Source organism: Coenobita brevimanus, chromosome 28 (assembly GCF_032717465.1).
Source record: "Coenobita brevimanus isolate Jiangsu-jjx chromosome 28, ASM3271746v2, whole genome shotgun sequence".
NCBI classification, from domain to species: domain Eukaryota; kingdom Metazoa; phylum Arthropoda; class Malacostraca; order Decapoda; family Coenobitidae; genus Coenobita; species Coenobita brevimanus.
This window is the reverse complement of record NC_136981.1, coordinates 18,895,588-18,909,447: the sequence shown is the minus strand read 5'-3', so window position 1 is coordinate 18,909,447 and position 13,860 is coordinate 18,895,588. Positions and strand designations below refer to the sequence as shown.

Below are 13,860 nucleotides of genomic sequence, written 5' to 3'. Positions count from 1 at the left end.
CTGGGAAGTGAGCATGGAAGTGAAAAAGTTACTACATGACTGTATTGTGATACCAACTCTAACGTATGGAAATGAAACTTGGATCTTGTTGGAGGGACAGAAGTCAAGAGTGAGAGCAGTGGAAATTAGTTATTTCAGAGGAGCCTGTGGAGTCACATGTAGAGAGAGACTGGCAAATAGGGAAGTGAATGAGCCTTATGGTGTGGATGTGGCTGTGATAGGAAGCGTTAGGAGAAACACAATGAGGTGGTTTGGTCATGTGGAGAGGATGGAGAGTGAGAGACTAACGAGGAGAGCGAATGTGAGTGAGGTGGAGGGGAGGAGAAGGAGGGGGAGGCCAAGGATGAGATGAAGGGATGGAGTGGAGAGGTATATGAGAGAGGGGGGATGTGAGCTGAGAGCAGGGCAGTGAAATGGTGAGGGACAGGGCGACACGGAGGCGATTTGTTTGTGGCCACTCCTTACGGGATTAAAGCGTCCGGCAATATATATATATATATATATATATATATATATATATATATATATATATATATATATATATATATATATATATATATCATCATCATCATCATCATCCAGACCTCCTTTCCCACCCAAGGGCAGGGTGAGGAGTAGCAATGTCCATTCAGCCCAAAATTGCCCAATCCAATGGGACACGCTTCATTCACTCATCATTCAAGCCCCCGGAATCCTGGCTCTATCGGATACGCCCAAAACATTCACCACGATCTGTAGCTTCACAAAATCGTATCAGAGTCAATTCAGACGCTGCCACGTCAAAAAGGGGTGCCAAAAATCCCTGATGATGCGCTTCTCCTCACAAAATTCATCCCGCCAGCTCGATCTCCTGTCAGTTCCCTAGCTTCACCGACTTCCAGACCTCTCTTCCTCACACATTCATCCACCATATCTCTCCACCTTCTTCTTGGCCTACCTAGCCTCCTCCCTCCTTCGAATTCGCTCAAATATACCTTCTTCACCACTCTATTGTTATCCATTCTCTCCACATGACCATACCATCTCAGTACACTCTCTTCAATTCTGGTGTCCACCGACTTCCTCACTCCGCATCTTTCACGAATCACATTATTTCGTATCCTATCCACCCTCTGTACTCCACATACATTCCTCAGCAGCCCCATCTCCACTGCTCTTACTCTTGACTTTTCATTTTCATGCCACACCATCGTCTCACATCCATATGTTAAAGTTGGCACTAACACTCCTTCATGTAAGCCTCGTGCAGCTGCAACACTCAAGCCTCTGTTTTTTATCAAGGCCTTCATTGCAACAGCTACTTTTCTTCCTTGTGTCACTCTACTTTCAACTTCTTTTGCACATTTTCCTCTCTTTTCTATCACTGTACCCAGGTATTTGAACTCTCTCACCAATTCCAGTCTCTCTCCATTCACTGTTACATTGCACTGGGAGTCACCTTCTCTCTCAATAACCATCACTTTACTTTTTTCTACATTTACTCTCAAGGAATGATGCTTACAGATATCAGCAAAACTCTGCACTAGCCTACGAAGTTCTTGTCCGGTTCTCGCAAGCACTACTGCATCATCAGCATACAACAAATTTGAGATGTTCCATCCATCACCATTCATTCCCAATGCCATCCCTCTCTCCATTACTCGTGTTTTCACTTCTTTCATCACCCCATCCATATATACATTGAACAACCATGGGGACATCACACAACCTTTTCGCACGCCCACACTGATCGTGAACCATCCACTTAGATGCCCATTAACCCCGACACATGCTTCACTACCATCATAAAAACTCTTGACGGCACGTAGCAGCTTACCCTCTACACCGTCCATGCGCAAAACTTTCCACAATCCTTCTCTGTCCACTTTGTCATATGCTTTTTCCAGTTCCATGAATGCCATAAACACCTTATGATCCTTCTCACAAGCCTTCTCTACTATCTGTCTCACTGCAAATATTTGATCCACACATCCTCTGCCACCCCTAAAGCCACCCTGTTCATCACTCACTAGGACTTCTGATATCTCTCTTACTTTCTCTATAACAATTCTTCCATATACCTTCCCTACCACACTCAGTAAGCTTATGCCACGATAATTCTTGCTCACTTCGTTCACCTTTATTTTTGTACAGGGGTACTATATATATATATATATATATATATATATATATATATATATATATATATATATATATATATATATATATATATATATATATATATATATATATATATATATATATATATATATATATATATATATATATATATATATATATATTAGAATGCAGAAATAGGTTTTTGGTGTTGGAAACGTTGGAAGAGGGGGAGAGAAGTGTAGATGAGATGTGGGAGGATGTGAACAAAGTTTTGCATGAGACTGCTGAATGTACGATTGGAAGGAGACATAGATTCAGGAGAAAGAAATGGATATCGGAGGAAACGTGGGATATGATAAAAAAGAGAGGTGAGGCTAAATTGAGGAGTGAGATGCAATGCGTTGATGAACGAGAGATTGAATTAGCAAGAGCTGCGTACTGGAGTTTGAATTCAGAAGTAAGAAGGTTAGCTAGGAGAGATAAAAGAAGATGTGTGGATGAAAAGGTTGCAGAGACTGAAATCTTAATAAACAAAAATGATGGACAGAGTCAAAGAATAGCATATGAATCGATTAGAGAACTGAGTGGTAATGCAGGTAAACGCAAGGAAATACCAGTTAGAGACAGGGAAGGAAATTTATTGACCAAAGATGGAGATATTAAAAACAGATGGAAAGAGCATTGTGAGACAGTTCTTAATAGACCAATACCACCAGAAGAGGATATACCATCTGCTCAGGAAGATTTAAATATAGAAACAGGAGAGTTGAGGCTTGCAGAAGTGGAGAAAGCAGTAAAACAGTTAAAGAATAATAAGGCACCAGGGGAGGATGGTTTATTTCCGGAAATGTTTAAAGTGGAGGGGGATAGATTAATAATGATCTTGACCAAGCTATTCAATAAGATATGGGTGACGGGGTTACTACCGTCAGTTTGGAAGAATGGTGTAATTGTTAAAGTTCCGAAGAAGGGAGACCTGAGTGAATGTGGTAATTGGAGGGGAATCTCTTTGTCACCGATAGCTTTGAAAGTTTTCAGTAGAGTGTTGTTAAATAGGTTGGAGCCGGTGGTTGAGGGTATTCTGAGGGATGAACAGGCTGGTTTTAGAAAGGGACGTGGTTGCAATGATCAGATCTTTATAGTTAGGCATTTGATGCAGCAAGTTAATGAAATGAGAGTAACGTTAAGTCTTTGTTTTGTTGATTTTGAAAAGGCTTTTGATAGTGTTTCGAGAGAGACTATGGGGAAGATCATGAGACATTATGGAATACCAGAGGAGTTTGTGAGGGTCATTATGAACATGCATGAGGACACATTTTGTAAAGTGATGGTTGATGGTTGTCTGAGTGATTCGTTTGAAGTCAAGTCCGGAGTAATTCAAGGTGGTGTTCTATCGCCTTTACTATTTATATTGGTCATTGATTACATTACGAAACGCGTTGGAACAGAAACCGGTGCAGGTATACTTTGGGGAGAGAACAGGAAACTTTTGGATTTAGATTATGCAGATGATATAGTTTTGATTTGTGATGGGCCAGAAGAGATGCAGAGAGTGTTGGACTGTTTGGTGAGTGAAGGTCGCAAGGTGGGTTTGGTTATTAATTGTGGAAAAACTGAAATAATCAATATGAATATGGAAAATGCGCAGGAATGTGTAATTGGAGGTATGGTTGTAAAGCAAGTTGATAGGTTTAAATATTTAGGTACTTATTTAGCCAAGGATGGTTCTTTGAACTTTGAATTCGAGGAAAGGTTAAAGAAGGCTAATCAGGCAATGGGAATGCTTTAAAATATTTGGAATAATAACAATTTCTCTGTGCATACAAAAATCACACTTTATAAGGTAATGGTTAGGAGTATCTTAATTTATGGACACGAGTCTTGGTACAGCACAGTGACTATGGAAAATAAATTCTTGGTGTTTGAAAATAAAGCACTTAGAAGAATATTAGGAGTTAAGTGGTGGGAAAGGATACCAAATAGTAGAATTAGAGAAATAACGGGAGTGCAGCCGATCGATGAATATGTTAGATTCTCACGATGGAAGTGGCTAGGACATATGTATAGGAGACAGGGAATAGTACGAGGTACACCAGGGTGGGTGGCACTTGGTAGGAGAGGTAGAGGAAGGCCAAAAGAGACGTGGGTGAGGACAATGAGACGGGAAGCTGGAGATGAGTGTTGGGGAGATCTTGAGGAGTTAGCACAGGATAGGATGTGGTGGTGTGAGTTCATCGAGGCCCTATGCATCCCCGAGGGTGCCACAGGAAATGATTGATTGATTGATTGATATATACATACATACATATATATACATACATACATACATATATATATATATATATATATATATATATATATATATATAAATATATATATATATATATATATATATATATATATATATATATATATATATATATATATATATTTATATATGTAGAGACTTCACTTCACGGTGAAGATATGTATGCAAACTAACCACAGGAGAAATGAAAGGAGCGACAGTGAGTACTTTCCTCCCTTTCCTCCCCTCCTGATCCCTCTTCCTTTGTCACGTGCATTTTTAGATTCAGGTCATTCTTTGCTGTGTTCCACTCCCTGCTGCAGGTGACCATAAGTTCAGCCGCAGGTAAAAATTCAGGTCATCCATTGTTCTGTGTGACACTACCTGCTGCGGGTGTGCATAAAAGACCTCTACCCTTTACGTTTTTGTCTCACTCTGTCTGAAGATGTAATATACGAAAGTACTCACTGTCGCTCCTTTCATTTCTCCTGTGGTTAGTTTGCATACATATATAGATAGATAGATAGATAGATAGATATATGTATACACAGAAAATACCTTACGTAAGAAACAAACGCAAGCATTATCTTGGGTAAATGGTAAAGTTTCAGTAACAGAAAGCAAGATACTATTTCAAATTATAGTGCCTGAGTGGCGTTTCTCCACAAGTATCATAAGTCTGATAATTCTGAATAACTGAAAATTAATGTGTATACATTATAATTGACACAAGAGATCTGACATGATATGACTGACCTGCCACCCTCCCCGCCTTCTCCAGGCTCCTGCAGGCGAGAATGACCCATGCCCCTCGCTTCACCAGGTCAGCGGGAGCGTGGAGTCCGATCCCCGCCGATGCGCCAGTCACTATTACCGTCTTACCTCTCATACTGGCGCTGGACACACATCGCCCAGACCACGTCCTGTACCACAGCCGCAGACCAACCATCAGCCCTACCACGCCCAGCAGCACCGATAACCACATCCTGAAGCTGAAGGGATGTGACTGCAGGTGAACCGACTCGGAATAACATAGACGAAAGCAACAATAGGTATCCCATCATGTTGATTATATATATATATATATATATATATATATATATATATATATATATAGATATATATATATATATATATATATATATATATATGTTAATGAGGTGGGCAGTGAATAGACGAAGAGGTTTGGTCAAGAAGATACAGTGGGTGAAACAGAAAAGTGTTAGAATATGGTTATATGGTGCAATGGGTCAGTGCTGTATTTTACCATCCACTGTACTCCCAGCATCTTATGAATTAACCCTCACTGTCATCTCCTTTTGGCATTTGTGTCGCCTCAGACTGCATCCTTCATTTTTATACTCTTTCCTTGATTGCTTCATAATGCCCTTACATTAAAAAAAATCATGTGCGTGCTAAGTATAGACACTTCCATTATTGACCACCTGCAGCCGCAACATTAAAATCGACGGAAGGGACTACAGGTGAGGTGGCAGAATATTATCCATAAGTACAGCTGTGATCAATATCTCTTTCATTCATCTGGGCTTCCGAACACATAAAGCAGGACTATAACCTTTCCATCCTGCTTAAATATTGTTGATTAGCTTAGCACCATGCCACAACTCTACATTCTGTGCTTGTATAAAAACAACGAATTCACTGGTTATAAATTCACATGTTTTCTACTATTTTGCGATACAATAAAAAATCTTCGTCAACCATGAAAGTTATCGGTGCTCACAGATTACTGTTGAATGTACACTGGTGGAGGAATTTAGCGCCAGATTACTTTCATTCATCATCCAGTCCTACGTTGCCCCATGAGGATTGTAGGAGCCCGGGGCTAGGCAAGTTGGTCCTGACATTTAAGATGATAGTGACCAGCCGCACTCATCCCTGAGTGGCATTACGTGAGCAATAAACCCAAACCACCATTTGGATATAAACCTTCACTGGCTCAGTCCGATTGGAGCCCCGTAATTGCCCAGTAAACCACCAGGCGCCAAAATTTGGTTATATGGTTACCACCCAGCGTAGTAAATGGTTTCCAGGTGTACGGAAAACCATTTGACTTGTCACTCAGTGTAGAGTCACCCACAAGCAGAAGAGGAAAGAATGTTAAGGCAGTTTTAATGAAGGAAGTTGTTTGTGTATTATTTAAGAGGTAAATGGTAACGAGCTGAATACACACACACACACACACACACACACACACACACACACACACACACACACACACACACACAGGAACATTATGGTAACCAGTTGAACACACACACATACACACACAGGAACATTATGGTAACCAGTTGAACACCCCCCCCCACACACACACACACAAGAACATTACTGTACAAAGGCGGAAAACTATTGCAGTAGACCGATTGTTGAAGTGTTGTTTTCACTTGACGATAAATTAGATGAACAGTTTATCTCTCAAGGGCGATAGATAATAACCATCTGAGTGGCGGGCCTGGCGGCGTAAATGTAAATGGGTCTGGATGAAGGGTTAAGGTGGGAGTGGATTCTTGTCATTGCTTTTCTTCCTTTTTCCTGCACATTTTTCCTTCTCTCTGCTTCTCATTATTTTTATTCAGTGTGCTTCTGCTTGCCTTTCTATGCTTCTCTGTCATGGTCGTATTTTCTTCTCTGATTTTGGAATGCTTTATTTTTATTTCTTTCGATATTAGCAGTCATTGCATACCTCTAACTTTTGTTTTAAATGAGTTTTTCTTCCCTAGACCTTGGTTTGCGGATCTGTGTGTGTGTGTGTGTGTGTGTGTGTGTGTGTGTGTGTGTGTGTGTGTGTGTGTGTGTGTGTGTGTGTGTGTGTGTGTGTGTGTGTGTGCGCGCGCGCGCGCCATGTGAAACTCCTTTTATGGCGTTATAGGAGCGCAGTAAGTACCGTAATTCATCAACCTTTGCACGACGTTAAAGATATTTGCTATTTTATTCTTGCTAAAGCCTGAACACCTTTATTTTTGTTTAGATCAGGACTAGCCCCTCATCGTTTAAAACTACAAAAATGTCATTGCTGGATCACCTACACTCACGGTAAGAACGCCACAGTATATACCCCCATACATACATATACAGATACATACCAGCACATACAAAAATACATACGTACTGTACATGCATACATACAACTGCATACATACATATATACGGTACATACATACATAAATACATTCATATATACAGTACATGCATACGTACAACATACATACATACATACATACATTATACATACAGCACATGCATTCATACAACATGCATACTAAACATACATACTATAAGATCAAGTGGTTATCTCATTGTAGTGCACACAGATACTGACTAGTTGAAGGACATGTTGGTGTGTTATCAGCTCAGGGTTGCTTTGTTACCGTCGACCCATATTACTGTGTGTGTGTGTGTGTGTGTGTGTGTGTGTGTGTGTGTGTGTGTGTGTAGCGGTGGCCCCAGCTTATCCGAGTAACGATGACTTATTATTTATATTGCTGTCCTCAGCTGGGAAAAGAGGTCGGAATGATGATGATGATGATGATGATGATGACGATGTTGTTGGTGATGATGATGTTCTTGCCACCGACGGACTATTCTCTTCCTATTAAATGAGATCTTTTAAAATGCTCAAGATTAATGAAGCTTGTTTCTGATACCTATTTTCGGCCGGCAGTGATTAATGTTCCCTTGGGTGTGGTGCCGGTCATTGCGTGGTGGGTTAGTAGCATGAAATATATAGCTAACATTTCAGTCCTTACTTAGTTACGACCTACGCAGCCATGATTTACACTCTTTACTTTGTGACGACTTACGCAGCCATGATTTACACTGCAGAATTTAAATAAACAAACAGAAGGCGAAATAGAGATGAAACTGGGGAGTAGCATTTTTTTTTTCTTTTGTTATTTATTAATCACGGATATAATTAATTTGTGTGTCCGGGATAAGCCAGGCTGTGTTACATTCCATCGGCCGAGAGGAAAGGTGGTGACAAATGGAGCCTCAATCACCCTTCGTTGCTCGTATTGGCAAGGCAACAACAAAATCATATGGGTTTTGTTTTTGATTATAAGTACCTACACGTATGTAATCACTCCTTCACTTTGGAGAGTACAAGCCAATGAAGTCGGTCGAAGGTAATCACAAGTTTGTCATCGTATTAGTAAGTTAATGGAAGTTTTCTAAACATCTCAGTTAGCCGGGTATCTTCTAAAGTGAATGCAAAATTCTGCAGATAACCTGTTTTTAAAAATTATTATGGTACTGAACCGTGAACAGACTTAGACAGCCTACTTGCTGTCTGTATCCACTCCCTCCATAAACTTAATCTCTGCACTTCCTTCTTCTACCCACCCAATCCCTCCAGTCACTCGTTTACTCAACTCACTCCCTCGTTCCCTCCACCCACTTCTCTTCTACCACTGTCGCATTCCATCACCACTTTCTGCTTTTTCGCACTCTCTCAATCCACTTACTCGCTCTGTCGATTTTCTCACGACCTCTACCCACGCACTAACTCTCCTAACCCACTCACTGTCTCCATTGCCACCACCTTCTCTCTCACCCCACCAACTCGTTTCCTCCACCCATTATCTCCTCCCACACACTCTCCCTCCAATCACTTGCTGTTTCCACTCACTATCCCTCTCTATTCAATGGCTCCCTCCAGTCGAACAGCGCAGTACTCGCGAGGTGGATGGAAAGATGGTGACAGAGTGCTGGAACTCCCGTTTCATTAGCCCTTGGGATTAGCTTCTGACCATCTCTCCTTGCTGATTTTTTAAATTGTTTCAGTAACACAGAGAGTAGGCCAGCATACTATCCTAAACATTTTCCTCTAACTGCCAACGACTAACTACATTCACATTACACACCACACTTCGTCTCCCAAAATCAGGAAAAACTGCATCCCAACATCCACCCTTCGAGTCTCTAGTGGACAGAAGGACCCATAAAAACCACTACCATCCGCCCATTTTCCTATGGAGAGCTGTTGAGATTCTTGGAACCATTGTTTGACTTACATTTTATTCGTTTCTGCAGATTTTTTTATCTTTTTTTTTTTTCTTTTTCTATTGAACACCACCTCTCTTCCTCTAAACTTCGCCATCTCTTCCTCACTGAGACTCAGCTGTCTGATGTGACTGATAGCAAACCCTTCTCTGTATCTTCCTACTTTCTCTACACTCATTTCAAAGCCAAGTGTTGTGTGTATGTTCCTGAATTTGAGTCTTCTGAATTCTCTACTCTCTCACGTCAGTTATCCTGTCATTCACGGACTTGATACGTCTGTGCTGTGCAGTTATTTCCAAATTTTACCGACTATGAAAAATTGTTTGACTATCTTACTTATACGAAGAGACACATCCTATCAATTTCTCCTTTCCCTGAATTTCTCCTTTCCCTGAAATCTCCATTCTAGGTGATTTCAATGTTCACCACCACTGGCTGTTCTCTCCATTCACTGACCCACCTGGTGAAGAAGTCTACGTCTTTTCTATCCTTAATGACATACAGAAGCTTATACAGCAGTCTGAACGAATCCCTGACCTTCATGGAGAGAGTTCCAACATACATGGCCTTTTTCCTACAACTAATCCTTCTGCTTATGCAGAATATCTTTTCTCTCCATTGGGCTCCTCGAATCAAACCTTTATCACCTAAGTTTGTCTTATCACTGTTGTAAGGCCTGTGGACCCTCCCCAAAAGTAGTAGCTGTGGCACTTCTGCAGCTGCTGATTTGAAGGCCCTCAGGCAGTACCTCTTAGAGTTTTCGTGGAATGATTATTGTTTCCGTGGCCAAGATCCACTTATGTGTGCCATATACATTATGGAGGTTTTTCTCCTGGTCAAGGAAGTATGCAATCCCTTTCTTATAATTTGATTAATGCAAAAAAAAAAAAAGGTTTAATCATGCTTGTTCAAATGCTTTCCACAACAAGACGGACTACAGAAGGTACCAAAACAAGCCCCCCGCTTGAATCACTTCTCCTTTATGTCACTGCCGAGAACCATGCTTAATCTGCTCTTTGCTCTCCTAAGTGTAATATCCTTCATTATAAGTGCTCTGAACTTTCCAGCTCAAATTCTTCCTACTCCTTCTGGTATATTGTCAAAAATCTCTAACAACTTTATAGTATCCTCCTTTCCTCCTCCTTTCCACTCTGATGAATTTATAGCTGTTTCTTCTACTGAAAAAGCAGAACTCTTTTCTCAGACCTTCTCCTCCATTCTAAGTTGAACAGTTCTGGTGCTGTTCCTTCATCATTTCCCCCCTCAGGCATCCTAATGAATGACATTAAAATTTCTTCATTTGATGTAGTTTCTTTCTTCACTGTCGTCAGTACTAACATGGGATATGGACCTGATGGGGTCCCTCCTCTTGTTTACAAATTTTTTGTTTCTTTGCTTACACACTGCTTAGGTACTCTCTAACCATTGTCAGTCGACTTATACCTTTCCTCCTTGCTGGAAGTTTACTCTCATTCAGCCTGTTCTAAATAAGGGTGACCATTCTCAAACCTCTAACTCTCGTCCAATTGCTTTAACATCCTGTATTTCTGAAGTTTTTTGTCTGTTCTTAACAAAATATTTTAAAGTCCGTTTCCTATCACAACTTTTATCCGGCGGCCAGCATGTTTTCTGCCAGGGAAGGTACACTGAAGATCTTTTCACCTTCCTTTCAGACCCATGGCCATCCTCACATGAGGACTTCAGCAAAAGCTTCACCACTGCACATATCTCAAAGGCTTTCAGTGGAGTCTGGCATAAATCTTTGATCTCCAAGCTACCCTTTAATTGTTTCCATAATTCTATCAGTACCTTCATCTCTAGCTTAGATTCTGGTCATTCTATAGCTGCTTAGACGGCCACCATTCATCTTCTAGAGCCATCAACAGTGATGTTCCTCAGGGTTTTGTCATATCACCAACTCTCTTTCTTCTCTTCATCAATGACCTTGTACAGTAAGCTGCGCATCTAATCCTATTCACTAATACGTTGGTGACTCCACTTTTCACGTTTCCATGCTTCTCTCAGCGTCCATCTCAGCAGTTACTTCAATGAATATGGGATGAGGTTACATCACCCCTAATGTCTGGCTTGGTTCGCATCTCTGATTGGGGTAAACGTAATTTTGTTGTTTTTAATACATCAAAAAACTCAGTTCTTACATATTTGATCCTGTCCCTATCCTCCGCAGGAGTATCTTTTAATTTCTGACAATATCCAACTCAACTGCTCAGGATATTCCACGATAAGATCATATTACCTATCTTGTATGATCTGCTTTTTAGACAATAGCTGTGCAAGCTGACCTAATGCCTTCTTTACTCTCATACTATTGTTGACATATACATGGTTTTTATTCATCCCTGTATTGAGTACAACTCTCATTTGTGCACAGGCACCCCACACGTAGCTCTCCACAATAAGGTAGAATCAAAGGGTTTTCATTTCATTAACTTTCCCCCTCCTCTTACTAGCACTGTTCCATCTTTATCTGCCTTTTTACCACCGCTTCAATGGTCACTGCTCCTCTGAACTGTCTGAATGCATCATTCCACTGCTACAGTGGGCACATAGCATCCGTCTGAAAGCAAACTTTTTCTGCCCAGCTCCCTAATGCATGCGTTAACCATTACTCCCAGTGACCAGTCCTTCACTTATGCAACAGGTCAACTCTAGAATTGTCTTCCTCTGTCTGTATTTCCTACTGCCTATGACCTCAAATCTTTTAAACACAATGGGTCCAGGCATCTCAAAATGAACGGATATTGAATTTGGCTGTCTGTTACTTTATTTTTTCTTGGAGGGAACAATCTTATGGACTTCTAGCCTTTGGCTCCTTTTTCCTTGCATAAAAATAAAAAAAAATCCTCCAATTGTCTCCATGAAATTACATACGCAATACACATATTCACTTCATGTTCCCAAAATAATGCAAAAATTGTGTCACAACACCCACCCTTGGAGTCCCCGGGGGAAGGGAGGGGAGACATTAAATGTCTCCGCTATCCACCTCTCTCCCGGTGACGACCAAGTGTGCCGGACTTGATCACTTTCTGACTCAATCCATTTTCATTTCTGTAACATAAGGGGCCATTTGTCTAATAATCTCCTTGTTGAGTAACACCTCTCTTTCTTTAAACCTCACCATATCTTCCTCACTGGGGGACAGATATCTAAAGTAACTGATAGGAAATCCTTCTCTGTATCCTCCTTTATTTTCATTTCAAAACCAAAGGTGATTGTTATGTGAACGTACACAATAATATAACCTGCTCTCATTTTCCTGAACTTAAATCCTCTCAACTCACAGTGGTCTGGCTTCGGTTATCCTGTCAATTTTCTATTTCATTTATTGGTGTTGTCTGCATATCTCCTTATTCTAGTGACTTTGAGAAATTCTTTGACTATCTTACTTTTAAGAAGGAACAGATTCTCTTGATTTCTCTGGAAACTATATTTTAGGTTCACTGTCACGTGTGGTTCTCCACTCCAGTCACTGATCCACCTGGTGAACAATCCAACATCTTTTCTCCCCTTAAATGACCTAGAGCAAATTGTACAGGATGCTATCGGTATCCCTGATCATCTTAGAGAATATTTCATTATACCTGACCTCATTGTTTCAACTAATTCTTCTGCTTTTGGCCAGCTCCATGCTGCTATTATTGTTAGTCGTGTTGCTTTCCTTTCTTTCTTTGTTTCTTGTTAAATTGTGGCAGGGACTTCTACGCTTCAGAATTAATGATTCTGACCAAACCTAGACACAATGACCAGCCTATGACCTGGTGGTATCCACAAGGTTTTGGTTGCCAGGCAACTATTCGTTGCGTAGTAACAGCCCACTTAGAGCTAGCCATTATTGCCTATCTGCTTGTTTCTGTTAGTCTTTTCCCTCTGTTGGGCTCCTTGAATCAAAGTCTAATAATCTTAACCTGTCCTATTACTCCAGTACGGCCTGTGAATCCTCCCATGAAGTGGAGGCTATGGAACTTTAGAGCTGCTGACTAGTAGGCCCTCAGGCACTACTTTAGTTTTGCTTGGAATGATTATTGCTTCCATGGCCAAGAGCATCTGAGTGCACCTTGCACAAAATGGAGATAATTCTCTTGGGCAATGAAGCATTCATTTCTTTCTCTTATCTTCTGACTAGTGAAAAAGAAAAATGGTTTAATCACACTTGTTCTAATGTCGTCCACAACAAGAAGTTCTACAATAGCACTGGTGCCATTCCACCCCTGACTCTCATTTCTTTAATGTTTCTGCCTTGAACTGTTCAGAGTCTGTTCGTCACTGTACTAAGAATAATTACAGTAATCCCTCATTTATCCGGAAGTGCAGTATCCGGACGTTTTCATTATCTGAATACTTGATTATTGCTCTATGAAACCATTATCCGAATTTAATTGCTATTATCCGGAAGTAATAATGCCTTAGAACTTCAGCTGGCCAGC

At 40.7% G+C, this 13,860-nt stretch overlaps 1 pseudogene; it reads right to left on the bottom strand.

Moving 5' to 3' along the window:
• LOC145394754 (retinol dehydrogenase 11-like) overlaps window positions 1-5,372 on the bottom strand; it is a 38,405-nt pseudogene extending 33,033 nt beyond the window's left edge.
• Between the last annotated feature and the right edge of the window lie 8,488 nt (window positions 5,373-13,860).